Consider the following 16811-nt stretch of genomic DNA (forward strand, 5'->3'; position numbering starts at 1 on the left):
CTCACAGACAGGTCCTGAGGATGAGCTGGGGGCGGGGGGCTCATCCACTTGGCATCCGGTCAGCCCTCTGATGGTACCAGAGACCATGGCGAGGGATGGGATGGATGCAAATGTCTATTGGTGGGGTGGTTTTGTTGAGCTTGTAGATATTGTTTATGGTTTTAATAGTTTGTATGAGGCCTGTGTTCTTTCCTAACGAACATCACATCAGTCCCAGAAAAGCCCTAATTTTTAAAAATATTGAAGTATAGTTTCTCAAAGGCACATCATGACTCTCAAGGTCCATTTTCTTTAAGATTTAGTTCTTAATAATGGCTCAGAGTGGCTGTTCCTAAGACTTCCTGCCCATAAAATGAAGAAAATCTCTCAGAATGCACACTCCGGGGCTGTTTAGACACTCAGTCCTCTGTAGAAAGCTGGCATCTCCATGAAGGGCAGACCCAAGTGGGAAGAGGCCAGGGAGATAAATCGTCCAACCCATGTTTTTTAATTTCAGCAGAACCTCTTTAAATTTCAGCTCATTCTTTAGGGGGATTTGGAGAGAGAGATCTGTCCCTAAGATGTGCAAACACACAAAAGACACCTGATCTACCCCAGTGGCTCCGGCAGGCCCAGCCCTGTCCCCATGACCCCAAGGTCTGAGCAAATGACTTCATGTCCTGTTAGCAACCATTTAAGCCATTTTGTTCCTCCTTTACAGTCAGAGGAAACCAAGGCAGAATGTCCCTGTGACTGGGGACATTCAGATTTAAGTGGACTCTTAAAGGAGCTTCCCAGGTGGCACAATTGGCAAAGAATCTCTTGCCAGTGCAGGAGATGTGGGTTCGATCCCTGGGTCAGGAAGAACCCCTAGAATAGGAAATGGTAGCCCACTTTTCCAGTATTCTTGCCTGGGAAATTCCATAGATAGAGGAACCTGGTGGGCTATAGTCCATGCAGTTGCAAGGGTCAGACACTACTGAGCAAGCACACAGGTGTTAAAAACCCAGAAACCACACTTTCTCTCAAACTGCTGCCTGTCAGTCTCCAGCCTCAAGTTTCCACACAAAAATCATCATCCAAACAGACCACACGCGGGTCTCGGCTCTCACTTCACGACTGGCTGGGAAGTGGGGGCGGCGCTTGAGAATATTATTACCCTGATGGCTTTCCCAGTTGTTGCTTTTGAAGGCAAATATTTATTTTGTGACGATTGCAAAAGTCAGAACAACAGAATGCCGGCCTCTCCTTATGTTTACAGAATCAACAGAATTGAGACACCGACAAACAGGCATCCCCGTGCCCTAAGGAGCTGGCTGTGTACCTCCTGCGGCATCAGTTAATCAAAGAAGGGGAGGTGCAGGCCTCCTGCAGTGAGCATCCTTCCGCCCATCTCCCGGGTTCTCAACAGGTGCCAACTGGGGCCATCCTTCCTGTTACCTGAAGAATGCTCCTTGGGGCCTCAGTGGATGCTTTCTTATGCTCTGAATCTTGCTGAAGGTTTTGAGAGGATCTAGAAGAAAAAGAAGGCCTGACTTCTGTTCTCATGGCTCATAGGATGGAAAGAATGAACCAGCACAAACAGTCTCACAGGGGCTTCCCAGGTGGCCCAGTGGTGAAGAATCTGCCGGCCAAGGCAGGAGACGTGGGTTTGATCCCAGATCCAGGAAGAATCCACATGCCACTGAGAAGCTAGACTCGTATGCAACAACCACTGAAGCCTGTGTGCCTAGAGCCTGTGCTCTGCAAGAAGAGAGGCCACCACAATGAGAAGCCTGAGCACCACAAGGAAGAGCAGCCTCTGCTCACCATGCCTAGAGAAAAGTCCATGCAGCAGTGAGGGCCCAACACAGCCAAAAAATAAACATAGCCACCTTCCCACGTGGCACAGCTGTGAAGAATCTGCTGCCAACGCAGAAGATGCAAGAGATGCGTGCCATCCCTGCATCAGGACCATCCCCTGGAGAAGGAAATGGTAGCCCACGCCAGTATTCTTGCCTGGGAAATCCCACGGACAGAGGAGCCTGGCAGGTTACAGTCCATAGGGTTGCAAAGTCAGATACAACTGAACACACATGTACACACATTAAAACAAAATGAAAACCAGCCTGACAGTCACACAAACAAGAGGACAGAGTCCTGTGGGACTGGACAGTGGGGTTCACCAGCCACCCTGTGCTGTGGCCATGCCCTCTCTGAACATGGGGGCTCCCTCTGGTCTGGAGCAGGTGCCTGGCATGCAGTTCCATTCAGTCGCTCAGTCGTGTCTGACTCTTTGCGACCCTGTGGACAGCAGCACGCCAGGCTTCCCTGTCCATCACCAACTCCCGGAGCTTACTCAGACTCATGTCCATCGAGTCAGTGATGCCATCCAACCATCTCATCCTCTGTCATCCCCTTCTCCTCCTGCCTTCAACCTTTCCCAGCATCAGGGTTTTTTCCAATGAGTCATTTCTTCGCATCAGGTGGCCAAAGTATTGGAACCCAGCCCCTCCAATGAATATTCAGGACTGATTTCCTTTAGGATTAATGGGTTTGATCTCCTTGCAGTCCAAGGGACTCTCGAGAGTCTTCTCCAACACCAAAGTTCAAAAGCATCAGTTCTTCGGCACTCAGCTTTCTTTATAGTCCAACTCTCACATCCATACATGACCACTGGAAAAACCATAGCTTTGACTAGACGGACCTTTGTCAGTAATGTCTCTGCTTTTTAATATGCTGTCTAGGTTGGTCATAGCTTTTCTTCCAAGGAGCAAGCAAGCGTCTTTTAATTTCACGGATGCAGTTATCATCTGCAGTGATTTTGGAGCCCCCCAAAATAAAGTCTGTCATTCTTTCCATTGTTTCCCCATCTATTTGGCAGGCAGTAGGTGCCCAAAAAATGTTTATATGAAGCAACCTTTTCTGGACACTGATTGCCTTCCAGGGTTCCCCTCTCATTCGCTCTGTGAAATTGGGTGCCATCACTCCTTCTTGGATGCCCAGCGGGGGCTCAAGGGTGAGTGACGCCCAGGAGCTCATTCTGCTAAGTGGCAGTGTCCCCCCTCCCCCGGCTCCTCTAGAGGGCAGATCAGGGAGGGGGGCAGCAGCTGCAGATTAGATGGAAATTTAAGTTTGTATCATAACGGTTTCGGGAGTGGGACGAATTGGAGAGATTTCTAAAGCCCTGGATGGGCTGAGCACAAGATCCTGGGGCAGCCGCCCCTGCCAGCTGGGCACCAGAGCCCGAGAGCACGTGGCTTGAGGCAGGTACCCCGAGGAGGATGGGGTAGGGTGGGCGAGCCCCACGGAGCATGGTGCCTGTCTGCCCCCGCCCATGACACTCCAGCCTCCTGCTGCCCCCCCTCGACCCACAGGGGCTTCATCTGCTGTTCTCCTGCCAATGAGCTCTTGCCAGGACTTCTGTGTCTCCTTTACCCCTTGGGTCTCTGCTACCCACCGCCTCGTCACAGAAGCCCTCCCTGGCCACAGTCCGTGTAAACTCCTTTGTAAGCCACGCTCACACAACACTGCATTAACGTCCCCATTGGAGTGTGAGCCCAGCCCTGTCTTGTGATCAGTCTGTCTGGAGACTGGGGTCACAGCAGGGCGTGGGGTGGGTACTTTGCCACTACCGGAGGGAGGCTTCCTCCTGGGCCCTCAGGGAGGAGGTTTTGGATGTGACTGTCCTGAGAACCCCGATCTGTCTGGAATCACTGAAGCACGTTGGGGAGAAGATGGAAGGAGCTCAGGTTAAAGAACGACCAGGAGCCAGCCAGCCTGGGCTTCAGATGGAGAACACGGGGCAGCTGGGGACAGACATTGATAGTGGGCCCTCACAAGGACTGCGATATCCCATCCCATGGCCTGCCCGCTGTCAGGAAACACGGTCAAAATAAACTCCAGGACTTCCCTGCTGACTCTGTGGTAAAGAATCCGCCTTCCAGTGCAGGAGACACGGGTCCGATCCCTGGTCGGGGAAGATCCCACGTGCCGAGGAGCAGCTAAGCCTGTGCACCGCGATTGCTGACGCCTGCACACCCTAGAGCCTATGCTCCGGACCAAGCGAAGCCGTTGCAGTGAGAAGCCCGAGCACCACAGCTAAGAGTAGCCCCTCGCCACAGCCAGAGAAATGCCTGAGCAGCAACGAGGACCCAGAGCAGCCAAAAGTAAATAAATAAATCTTTAAAAAAAACTGAACCCTGCTCGAGGGACCAGTGGTCCTCAGGGTGAGAGCACCAGCTCCTCCCCAGCCGGCCAGGCGCTGATGACCACTGAGCGACATTCCCCAGTGCTGACGTGTCTCCCCGCTACCCCGACCCACCCAGGGCTCTCTCCACCCTTCCCTGCCCCTGCCCTCCTCACTCCTGGTGTTTTGGACAAAGCGCAGCTCTGGCCTCAGAATTCCGGGCAGGGAGGGGGTGTTGCCTTACACGCTCTGTTCCTGGGGTGCCGTGTGTAAGATGCACATGCCGGAAATGCCACAGCCAAACAGCTTGGGATGAGGCAGGGACCAGGCTGGGAGGTGGTGGAGTAGGGCCTCCTGTGGCCCCAGCGAAGGGGGCAGACAGTAGCCAAAGGCAAGCGGCCAGTCTGGCTCTCAGCCTCCCGGCTGGACAACACCTTAGCCAACAGCCAGGGAGTTGTGTCTGTCCTAGGAGTTTAGTTTAGTTCTCAGGGAGGAAGACAAACAAATGCCCGAGTCGGGTGCAGGGGGAGCCTTCACAGCCTGGATGGCTTAGCGTCCAGGAGCTTCGGATGAACCTGTTTCCTCATCATGGGGCATCATTTTGGAGCTGGCACTTCTCGGCTTCAGGAAGCAGCAGACACCTGAGCCCTCTTGGAGATTCAGTGTCTGCTCAGCACGTACCCCGCCCCTGCTGAAAACCCCCAGGGTTGATGGTTTCCTTTTGGAAAACTTTCAAATTGTGTTCATTTGCGTTTACAATATCTGCTTCCTTCAGCTCTGTGTGTGGATTATTCTCCTGTTGGGTTTAATTTAACCCAGTCTGCAGCTGTGCTAACAAATTCGCTGATGCCCCCTGCTTCCAGATGGCTTTTTCTGTCTTTTCTCTGGCTTTACATCAAGAGGCCACACTGAAACCCTCCAGCAACGGAACTTCTGCTTGGCCTTCCTACTGCTTCAAAATCCATTTCCTGTGCCCGTGCTTCACTGCATCTCAGATTCTAACCAGCTAATTTAATATTTACTAGTCAAAGTTAATGATTTATAAAAATCACTGCTAAAAACAAACAATGCTCGTTCTCTAAAGCTCTCTACCCTTCGTGGGAGGATCTGCGTGTTCCCCACACATGAAGGTCCCTCGGAGGCCTGCTCGGCACAAAATGTGAAACTGAGTCTTTAAGAAAATATCACAAATGTGCAGACTTACAAAGACCCCAGAACCAGCCAGTTGATCTTTTGGTGATTTTTAAAATGACCTTCTTGTATTTAATGAGACTTAGGAGAGAGCTGGGCCTTTCTGGGGGCTCAGGGGTAAAGAACGTGCCTGCCAATGCAGGACATGTGGGTTTGATTCCTGGGTCAGGAAGATCCCCTGGAGGAGGGCATGGCAACCACTCCAGTGTTCTTGCCTGGAGAATCCCATGGACAGAGGAGCCTGGTGGGCCACAGTCTGTGGAGTTACAAAGAGCCGGACATGTTTGAGCGACTGAACGACGACAACAGAAGAGGCCTGGCCACTTAGATGGTGACTGTTGGGAACTGCAGAAGTGTAAGGGGTGTCTGGCCCTGGGACGGGTGTGTTTTAGGCCGTAAACACACCTCCTAAACCCTGCCTGGATCCATCTGTACCCTGAAAACCAGTAATGTGTATCTAGGAGATACTCAGCTCTTCTCAGAGCAGACAGAGCCCAGCAGGCCTCCCCTGGACATGAGGTCATGACCCCCAGGCAGCCCTGCAGAGACGCCCGTCCCCAGGAGGGGAGGACAGTGCTCTGCAGCCCGGGGTGACAGGACTACAGCGGCTGGAGGTCCTGGATGAAACAGGTTCCTCGAGGGTGTGGGTCTGTGACGCCCTAAAGCCCATCTAGGTCAGAATTCACTCCTGCAGTGCAGTGTGAAGCCTGCATCCAGTGAGAGCTGAGAGCGTGATTAGCTTGTGTGATTGAGACTGAGCAAGAAAAGATGGTCCTCCCTCTCAGCCCAGGGAGGCCTCCTGGCCTTTCACAAACACCGAAGGCCCTGCTGCCCTCAGCTCAGACATCTCGAGTTAGTGAGAGGGTCTTCCCATGAGAAAGCATGGAGCCCACCGTAACACCTATTTAAAGAATCTTCAGGACTTCCCTGGTGGCCCGGCCATTAAGAACCCGCCTGCCAATGCAGAGGACATAGGTTCGATCCCTGGTCCAGAAAGATTCCACATGCTGGGCGCCAGCTAAGCCTGTGCCCCATAGCTACTGAGCCTGTGCTCTAGAGTGCATGCTCTTCAACAAGAGAAGCCACCACAGTGAGGGGCCCACACGCCCCAACTAGAGAACAGCCTCCACGTGGCACAACCAGAGAAAGCCTGCGCAGAGCAACAGAGACCCAGCACAGCCAAAAAAAATAACTTTTTAAATAAAAAGAATAATCAGAAAGGGCATGTTCTTCAAGGACTCAGACGTGAAAGGCCACCAGACCTCTTGAGGAGGCTCTGGGCAGAGCTCTGGGCCGGACTCCAGGCCGTGTCCATTCACCTCGGCTCATCCACCTGCAAACGTGGGGACAGTCCCGCAAGAGACAACGTCCACTCCCCCCGTCACCACACAGCTGCCCCCCCGCCGAGCTCCTTCCCTGGGTCAGCTATGGGCAGGTCGGCCTCTTCCAGCCCCTCGCTGACCCAGCCTCCGATAAAGGAACTGGAGCTCCCGGGGATGCAGCGCACCCAGGGCTGATGTGATGAGATGAGCTCCCAGGAGGGGTCCTGGAACAGCTAGGGGACCACAGGAAAAAGCAGGGAGAGGTGATCAAGGGTGGACATTGGTAATAACCATGAGGCGCCAACACTGGCTCGTCGGCTGAGACAAACACATCTACTAACAGAAGGTCTCAACAGAAGGGACTCGAGCTATGAGACACATCCCAACTCTGCAGTGTTTGCTGCTTTCCCAGACGTCTGAGTCTGTAAGAAGTTTTAGTGAAAACCACTTCTTTAAACTCAGTTCTGTCCCCCATCCTGAGCCACCTCCTGGAATTGGCAGAGCACCCCCCCTCCCCCACCTCTGGGAGCTGAGCTGCCTCCCTGGCTCCTGGACGACAAGCAGTGATGGGAGGGCCTGGGGCTCAGAAGAGACCCCAGTGTCCCGCTGCTCCCCACATGGACTCTGGGCAGGCTTCTCACCCCCTTGATTTCCTCTGTAAACGGGAGTCACAGCTCTCAGCTTGGGGGCCCCATGACTCAGCACACGTGTGTGGAGTGGTGTGTACCCATGCGTGTCACTGTGAGACCCCCCACCTCCTTATTACCTGGGGATTACCAGTGGTTGCTTGTCACCCTGCAGCCCAGGAAGAGGGTGGCTGAATGGTCACTTCGCACGCCAGCACCCTGGCTCCCCGCTGGCCTCCGTGGAAGCAGGTGGGGTGGACTGAGGGCCCAGGCCCCTCCCTGAAGGACGCTATCAGACCACGAGCATGAAGGGCAGCCACGTTTGCAGCTCCAAGGAAGACAGCTACTGGTGTTTGGGGTCTGTGTGTGGCCGGGGATTCTGACAGGCCCTCTGCAAACACACCCTCGCGACCTGGGTACGTCAAGGAGCGGCTGCCTGCAGGGCGGATGGTGCAGCACCTGCTCACTGCTGGGGCTCAGGTCCTGAGGACCCTGGAGGCCGAGCCCCACTCACCCTCCCCAGCCACCTTGCCCCTGGCCACCCTTCTCGCCCTCCTGGAGGGCTCTCAGATACTACTCATTGGCAGATCAGCCATGTGCCATCAGTTCACTTGTTTTCAGTTTAATCAAGTTCTCACTCTGGTCCTGCCACAGCCACGAGATGGCAGAGGGGGAAAACCCCCCCCTTTGTTCAGACGCTGGTTTGGCAGCTCTTGGCCTGCGGGGCCAGATGCCCTGTTCCTGAACCCATGGCCTCTGGTCTGAGGAGACAGATGAGTCAATCTGCTTTACTAAACAGCAGTTATTCCCACAGAGAAAGAAAAGAATTCGCAAACCTGTTACTCCTATTTGTTCAGTCTTGTAGTCTATTCCCAAGACGAAACTTCTATTGTTCAATAAGCCTGCTTTTACTGGAACCATTAACAAATCAAAGTGCATTTCCTGAACTTATTTTAATGTGTTGAAGGCGACACATGACGCTACAAGCTTGGTTTTCAGAGTTGGTGGCGGTGGTTTGGTTGCTAAGTTGTGTCTGACTCTTGCGACTCGGTGGACTGTAGCCTGCTGGGCTCCTCTGTCCATGGAATTCTCCAGGCAAGAATACCGGAGTGGGTTGCCATTTCCTTCTCCAGGGGACCTTCCCGACCCAGGAATTGAACCCAGGTCTCCTGCACTGCAGGCAGATTCTTTACTGACTGAGCTATGAGGGAAGCCACTTTCAGAGTTTGAACAACCAGAGAGCTTTCTGCACAGTTAGGGGGTGAATACTGCTTTTCTGTCTTTCTCTTCCTGTTTTACTTTCCTCGTGCGTGTGTATAGTGTATGTCACAGTGTAGTAGGTAGAGTCTGGGACACACACACATGGTGCTTTCTCAGTCTAACACTGGGGACCTGCCCTGGAAAACAGCTTGGTGCCCCGGGTCAAGTCCATTCCACCTCGGGTGTCCCTGTGCCTCTGAGTCACCTGGGAACTTGATCAAAAGGCAGATTCTGAATCAGGCCCTGGGGGTATTCACCCTGCTAAAGGGTGATGCTGGGATGGCTGGTCTACAGACACATGCTGAGCAGAGCATGGGCTCAGGCCCTAACCTTCAGGAAGCTGAGGCCCAGGGGCCCACTTGGAGGTGATGTGGCCTGAATACCAGCCTGAGCGGGAGCCTCTCAGTCCACTGCTGTGTCCAGAGCTGGAGTCTGGGTTGCTCTGGCACTTCAGGCCCTCCCACATCGTGAGTTCAGTGTTCTTTAAAAAGCTGGTATTTCGATAAACACCCAGAATATCAGGCTTTAGGGTCACCCAGCATGGGGTGAAGTCCCTGACCCATAAATACATAGTTGCTATGACCCGGGACACCTGTGTTTCCGTGACGCCAACTGAAGCTTTGCCCCCATGCTGGTTCCTGGGATCCAGAGGGGATGTTCCCTTGGGCACTCGGTACGATGCCCAGGGACAGAAAGCCGGGCTGGGGCCTCTCTACCCAAACCTGGGATGCTCCGCATGTGGGGCTCAGGGCTGCCCCCAGCCTCCCGTACATTCGCCCCACGTGGGAGCCACTGTGCACACTCTACTTGCCAGGCGGGCTCCTCTGACGGGACTCCATCTCACTCATCTCTGTCTCCATCCTTTGACTCAGGGAAGTCGCTGCGCTAGCTCACATGCTTCCATGGAGAGAATTTATCCCTTGGGCTCTTAAGTTACCTCCTAGAAAATCTGCACATAAAACCTTCGAAAAAACAGAAATCCACAGTTTTCCCCAGTGTCTGTGTCCTTGGAAGCCTTGAGGAAAAGGGGGGAGGAAGTTGGTTTGAAGTAAAATTGAGGCAATTACAGGATCAAAAGCACGACTTCGTCTACAGACACTTTTGCTGCACCCTCAGCGCCTAATCCTTTTCAACTTTTATAACCACCTTGTTTGGCGGAAAAATCAGGAAGTCACTTGTCGCTCAGGACTGTAATAAGCCTCTTTGATAGTAAAAAAAAGGATGAAAAGACAAGCAATAAACCCATAAACACTAACTTTGAAGACCAGAGAACAGCAGGCCCCTCCCCGCAACCCCCCGCCCCCATCCCTACCCTCCCGGCCAGCAGACCCTTGTGTGCTGGCCCCCAGCATGTTCACCGCAGCCTCAGGCAGCACTGAGTCCTGAACAAAAGCAAAGTCTACCTTTGATATTCTTAATCCCCACCCCCTGGTTTTCTCTGTGAAATATGAACCCACAACTGACTATGGCACGGACTGGGTCTCAGACCTATGGGACTGGCTGGTATCTGCTCAGCACTGATGAAATGGTCCTGCCTGGCACCTCTCTGTGGCCTGACCCTGGGGTGGGCGGGGGGCGAGGAGCTGTGCTGCGTGGGCTCCTGGGCTCCTGCTCTGTAGCCCCTCTCCAGCACAGGGGTAGGAAGGACCCCCAAGCACCTGCCCACGGACAGAGCCTGCCAAGCTGACGCCTCACCATAAAGTGTCGGGCCAGCGCCTCCTGGAGAAATGAGTCCCTCTGCAGGAATGGACCAGAGATGGCAGTGCTGAGCTCTGCTACAACTGGTGTCCTGAGGTCAAGGCTCTGGCTCCACAGGGACCCGGAGAGAGGCTGGACATTGGACTCCCTGGGACCCACAAAGGGTCGTCCAGGGGGTGCAACCGGGGATGAGCTTGTCCTGAGGTCTGAAAGTTCATTTGAAAGATCATCCAACAAAAAATATTAATAACAGAGATGACAAAGACATTTCGATGTGGATACATCTTTGAATTCTTGAAATTTAATACATGAGATGGGGACTCTCTTGGTGGCACAGTGGATAAGAATCCACCTGCCAACCAGGGGCATGTGTGTGCCCGCTCAGTCGTGTCTGACTCTTTGTGACCCCATGGACTGTAGCCCACCAGGCTCCTCTGTCCATGGGATCTTCCAGGCAAGAATACTGGAGTGCGTTACCATTCCCTTCTCCAGCAGATCTTCCTACCCAGGAATTGAACCCACATCTCTTGCACCTCTTGCATTGGCTGGCATGTTCTTTACCAGCTGAACCACCAGGGAAGACCCTGCAGGGGACATGGGTTCAATCCCTGGTCCAGGAAGATCCCACACTGCCTCAGAGCAACTAAGCCCATGTGCCACAACTACTGAGCCCGTGGTCTAGGGCCCAGGAGCTGTAACTATGAGCCTTCAATGGCTTGCTGCAACTTCTGAAGCCCACGTGCCTAGAGCCTGTGCTCCGCACCCCTTTATCACAACCAGAGAAAGTTTGCATAGCAATGATGACCCAGCACAGCCAAAAACAAATGAATAATTCTAAACATGCATGAGGTAGAAGTGGGGGCAGAACAGAGGAAATGGAGAGGATTCCTGCAAGTAGCCTGATGGGAACCCTCGGTGTGTTGATAGCCAGAACCCCGTCCATCTGCGGCTCAGGTGACACTTCTGGTGTACATGGTGGGTCCCAGCATTATGCACAGATAAGTGACCTGAGCCTGAGTTTTATAGCCCAATGTAATTAGCACTGGTCTGAGGCTGCCAGTACCAGGCTGCCAGGTTTTCCCAGTTTTTAGGAAACAAACCTTTGCCTGGGGGTAGGGGCGAGGGGGTACAGAGGCACAGGTTGGGAGAGGGGCTGGTGCTGGGCTGAGAGACACAAAAGGCCGATATTGAATTTGACGTGTGATGTGAATAAAATCCCGGCCTTGCTCTTGCCACCCCCTCTGACATCAACCTGTTACCATAAACCCTGGGATCTGCAGAGGCCATGCTCTGCCATGGTGCCTAGTGGAGGATGAAGGGGAACACAGACAAGGGGAACACCAGCCAAGATAAGAGGGAACCCATGTCCCTCTGCGACTGTTGGGACCAGAGCTGGGCTGCAGGGTGAGGCCCACAGGTCTTCCTTGGTCGCAGTCCCTCTGGGACATTTGTAGTTATTAAAGGACAGAACCGTGACCTTGGGGACACAGGAAAACTAACCCCCCCACCAACCCCCCCCACCATGAGACACAAATTTTAACTCTCCAGGGGAATATGAAATAAGCAGCAAGCTTTTAGGAAGTTAGTGCAAAACAAGCAGGCTGTGTAACTGAGGACAAAAAGCCTCAGACTGTGGGGAAAAAATACATTTTAAATACTAAGCTGAACTTTGTAGGATTTAATTAGAATGAATGAGTTATCGCTTAGTCTAAACATGCTGCTAAATGTGTTTTTGTGATGCTCCCTGGTACATGGGGTTGGCTGCAGTTTGGGGCTTTGATGGAGGACTGGGTCTCCCCAGAGAAGCCCCAACCCCGGGCAGGGACATCCCCCGCCCCCATGGCAGTGGGTTCACCTGACAAACGGCATCAAGTCCAGAGTTTTCTGAGCTCTCGTCTGGATTTGTTTCGTCGCTTTTTTCTTCCTAGACTTTGTTTGCTATTTGCTGTTCCTTTTGTTCCTAGAAACTTGGTTCTTTAAATAGGAGTCTCTTACTTGTCAAAAAATTGTCCTCGTTTCAGGCTCTGGTTACCATGGGATTTTTTTCCCCCAAAAAAGTGTCTGCCTTGCTGTTTAGAATATGAACTTCCGTTTCCCATACTTTGGGTTTCACACTCCGTTTAGGGGAAGGATGAGGGAGTTGGTGGTGGGTTGGTCATGTGACCTGGGCGTGCATCCAGCTGGGGTACAATATCACCAATGGGCCCACAGAAAAGTCATGGCCCACTTGGAGCCTTGGCTTCCTGGGGACTGAAGCTCCTGGCCCATCTGACAGGGAGGTAGATGGCCTACTGGACAAGTCCAGAGGCTTAATCAAAACATCTGGGAGGCAGAGAGACTGAAGGGCTGTCTTCCGTCCGCTTGGTGGGGTTGCCACTAGCCAAAGCGGACTGTTCATTTACAGTGACTAAAGCTAATTTGCAGTGACTGAGCGACTTCACTTTCACTTTTCACTTTCATGCATTGGAGAAGGAAATGGCAGCCCACTCCAGTGTTCTTGCCTGGAGAATCCCAGGGACGGGGGAGCCTGGTGGGCTGCTGTCTATGGGGTCGCACAGAGTTGGACACGACTGTAGTGACTTAGCAGCAAAGCTAATTAACATCCAAGGCTCCAGGAGATGGTGAGGGACAGGGAAGCCTGGCGTGCTGCAGCCCATGGGGTTGCAAATAGTTGGATACGACTTGGCGACTGAACAACAACATCAAAGGCTGTTTCCCGATCGCACCAGCCGTGCTCAAGTGCTCAGTGGCCGTGTGGAGAGTGGCTGTTGTGCTGGACAAGGCCAGGCTCAGCCACCCCAGCCTGTGGCGAGAAAGCAGTGGGGAGGCAAGCGCAGGACCAGCCAGGGCTGGAGTGGGGCTGGACTCGGCTGTGCCCAGCCTGCGGCTAGTCCAGCCAGTGCAGGCCTCCTTCCATCTGCCTTTTGCCCACGTCTTTTCAGGCAGAACTGAATGAAGGGCCCCCTGTTTGCAGGTGGCAGGTTGGGAACAGGCACCCCCGTGGCAGGGCCTGGGAATCGCCCTGCACCGATCACAACATCCCAAGAGCCCAGGTTCATTCTTCTGCTGAAATGGCAACTCATTCTCACCATCCACAGAGTGTTATGAAGAACCTCTAGAAAAGTTCTCTCATAGCTCTTCTGTACCCCGACCCTGGGAGACACTTGACTACAGACTTGCACAAGGAGACCACTGGGGTGAGAGCATGTGGGTCTGTCCGTTATTTCTCACAACTGCGGGCGAGTCTACAATTATCTCAAAACAAAACAGTGAAGTTTTTTATTTATTTTTAATTGGAGGATAATTGTTTTACCATGTTGTCTTTCTGCCGTACATCAACATGAGTCAGCCGTGGGTATACGTATATCAAAACACTTAGCTTTTTAAATGTCCCTTGTAATTCCTATAATGAAAATCTTTAAAAAGTTAAGCATGTCTGCCCTGGGCAGCCTAGGAGCAGATTGTGAGTGGCCTTTAAGAGCACACTGAATATTTCTCATAGCGCCTACAAACATCCCCTTGAATGAACCTGGAGATCCTGAAGGTCTCTCTGCTGATTTGGGCACTTCCCATTTGCCCAAATTTCAAATAAAGACACAACTTAAAGCCACCTGGGGCAGTTTCCCAAACTCAGCAGCATCTCTGTGTATGTGTCCTGGGGGCCTAAGTTAGAGCTCTGAGGGCCTGGGGATCTTCCGGGCTGGACGTTGGCCTGTGGACTGGCCACTGTAGCTGCAGCATTTGGTTCTGCTTGATGGGTTGCTGCTGCAGAAACCACTGCAGGAGGAAGGACAAGGTGTCCGCTCTGCTCGGCATCCCGGGTGGAAACTTCCTTACCCTAGAACTATGTTGGGGTGTCTTCATCATGACTGTAAAGACAGAGGGTCTTGGAACTGATTTGCAGTCAGTGTCTGCCCCGTCTCTTGGACGAGTTGGTAGCACGTTAGCCTGGACATATGTGCGGTGATGTTATGTCAGGTGGGGAGGCGGGGTGGTGGCTGCAGGGAGGGTGTGGGCCTTGGGTGGGAGCTCTGGGTTAAGCTTCATCACTTACTGGTTGTGTGAATGTAGACGGTGACCTGACCTCCTTTACTGCTGGCTTATCCATAAGGTGCACACAACAGAATAGCACCTGTTTCATGAGGTTTTCACAAGAACTTGGGTTAAGAGGTAAAATGTGATGGGAGTACAGCTCCCCCAGGGTGGGCAGAGTGCTGGCAGCCACACCAAGGCCCCAAGCAGAGGTGGGGGATGGTCCGGACGCGACCCACGCAGCCCCTGGCAAGTTCACCTTTCCACCTATCATCTCTGTGGGTTTCCCTTCTGTGCTCTGTGGGAAGAGTCGGCACGGGGAGGAAAACCTCTCTGGGGTTTTACAAACTGCTGGACTTGAGAAGGGCGGGCGGAGGAAGGCCCACCTCGAGGCTGCTCCCCTCCTCCTGCCTTCTCCCCAACCCCAACCCGGAACACAGCTGTGGTCCTTCTTCCAAACATCAGCTTGGAATGTTAGATCTGACCCAGTGCCCTTGACACAGGGCCCCTCCCCTGGTCCGTCCCCAGCACAAGGACCTCTCATGGAAGCAGTGGGCCCACGCTCAGTTCCGAGGGATTAGGAGACCCACCCCTCCCCCCACACACACACCAGTGAAACCCCCCGTCTGCTCCCTGGGGCAGAGCATCCTTGGCTGCCTGCCCCTCCGCGAGTGCTGTGTGGAATCAGTTCACGGGGCAGACTGGCATCCTTCCTGGGAGCGAGACACAGCATGTGGGCCCACGTGGAGCGGAGGAGCCCTGCTAGCCACAGCTCAGTCTCTAATCTCACGAAGACGTTGTGAGCAGGTGCTGTAAGGGCCTGCACCCCGGGCGGGGGCCTGCAGGAAAGCCTGACTCTCAGCCGCTGGATGTCCCCTCTCTGCCCGAGTGGTCCCCATTTCCCTTGCCCTCTGTGCCAGGCTTTCATGACCACACAGAACACAGTGGGTACAGCCTCACCCGCACACTCCTGCACTTCCAGGGCCAAGTTCCCAGAGGGCCCTCGACCCAGTGACTTCCTTGGAACCAGGGTCCCTGGAAATCTCATAGCTTGAGTCATTTTATCCCAGAAAAGCAGAAAACTGAGCAATGCAACACTCTGGTTGTGACAATCTAGAGGCCCCCCCATGGCCACGCGGTGACCACTCGCCTAGCTACTCTCACCCGGGCCACCTTCCTGGACTCTCCTCACCTCTGCCCATGGGCAGTCTGGTGTCCCCTTTCCAGACTGGTGTCTAAACTTGGAAAGTCCCGCTTCCCCCTCAGCCCCTCCTCCCTGGGAAAGCATGAGCCAACCCCAAGCCCAGCCCCAGGGTGCCTGCTGCTTCACCCGCTGGCCACGTGGGGGCCGGGACCACAGACCAGGGCCCGACCAGGGCCTGTCCGCCCAGACACGGTCTCCAGATGCCCTTGCTGGCCTGGCTGCATACCCCCCATACCCCCCACCCCAACACACACTCCATTAGGCCTGAGTCCAGCACGTTCTCAGCCAGGACTCCATGGCTGGGCGCAGCCTCTGCTGCTTCTCCCACTTTCTGAGCTTAGTGTCCGCTGTCCAGCCAGAGGCGCTTCCTGGGATGGGGTGGGAGTTCATCAGCGTCGTCTTGCCCTCAGCCCTCTGCCTTCTCTCAGCCATGAGTCTGCACTGCCACCCCCACCCCACTGGTCTTTCTGATTGGCCTGAAGCTCGCAGCATCTGGGTCAACAGCCTTCATCTAGGGCTCTATCCCGAGGCTTCCAGCAGAAGGCAGCTGAGGGCCCCGGGGGTGGACTCCAGGAGCCTCTTGGCTGGAGGGTGATGAGCTGAGAGGGATGTGCCCGGTTCAGCCCTCTACCTCCCAGCCAGGGTCCTGGAGCCACAGAGCATCCAAGAGATGTCCTCTGGCTGCCCCCGTGCCCCCAGCCCTGGGTGCACCCTCGCCCCCATGAGCCTCAGCCTCGGCCCACGGAGCGCATTTGCTGGTTTGGGTTTTGTACCTGCTGAAGGAAGGAACATTTCACAGTTATTAATGAAAGTGATAGCGATCCCATGTGTGTTTATCTTGGATTATGTGGTCGTTATAAGATGAAGCACCCAGGCTGTCGGTCTGCGGCTGATGCGAGAGCAGGCGAGTCTGGACGAGGTGCTTGAGGAAAGGTGTTGGGTGTAAACCCCATCTTCAAACAACCAGGCCGCATTCCAGGCTGCAGAGCCACGGCCATGTGCGGGGCCTCGTCCGGGGCCTGGAGGAGGATGAAAGTGCGGGCGTGTGCGCTTTAGGCTCATAATGAGGGCGAGGCTTGCGGGCACGCTCACTTGGCAGCTTCGGCACTTCCTGCAACAGTTCTCATCTTTTTTTTTCTCTTTTTTCATCCAAAGGCTGCTCTGAAGACAAATATTTTTTGTTAAACTGCTGGTAGTTCACTTTCTGCAGGAACCGTGCAATTAATCTTGTTTACATTAAAGAGACAGGTTGCCTTTGTCAGCTTTCCTGAGCTATAATTAATGAAGATCAAAAATGTTACAAAGACATAATATTGAGCTCAATGCAGATG

Source organism: Oryx dammah, unplaced genomic scaffold (assembly GCF_014754425.2).
Source record: "Oryx dammah isolate SB20612 unplaced genomic scaffold, SCBI_Odam_1.1 HiC_scaffold_25, whole genome shotgun sequence".
NCBI classification, from domain to species: Eukaryota; Metazoa; Chordata; class Mammalia; order Artiodactyla; family Bovidae; genus Oryx; species Oryx dammah.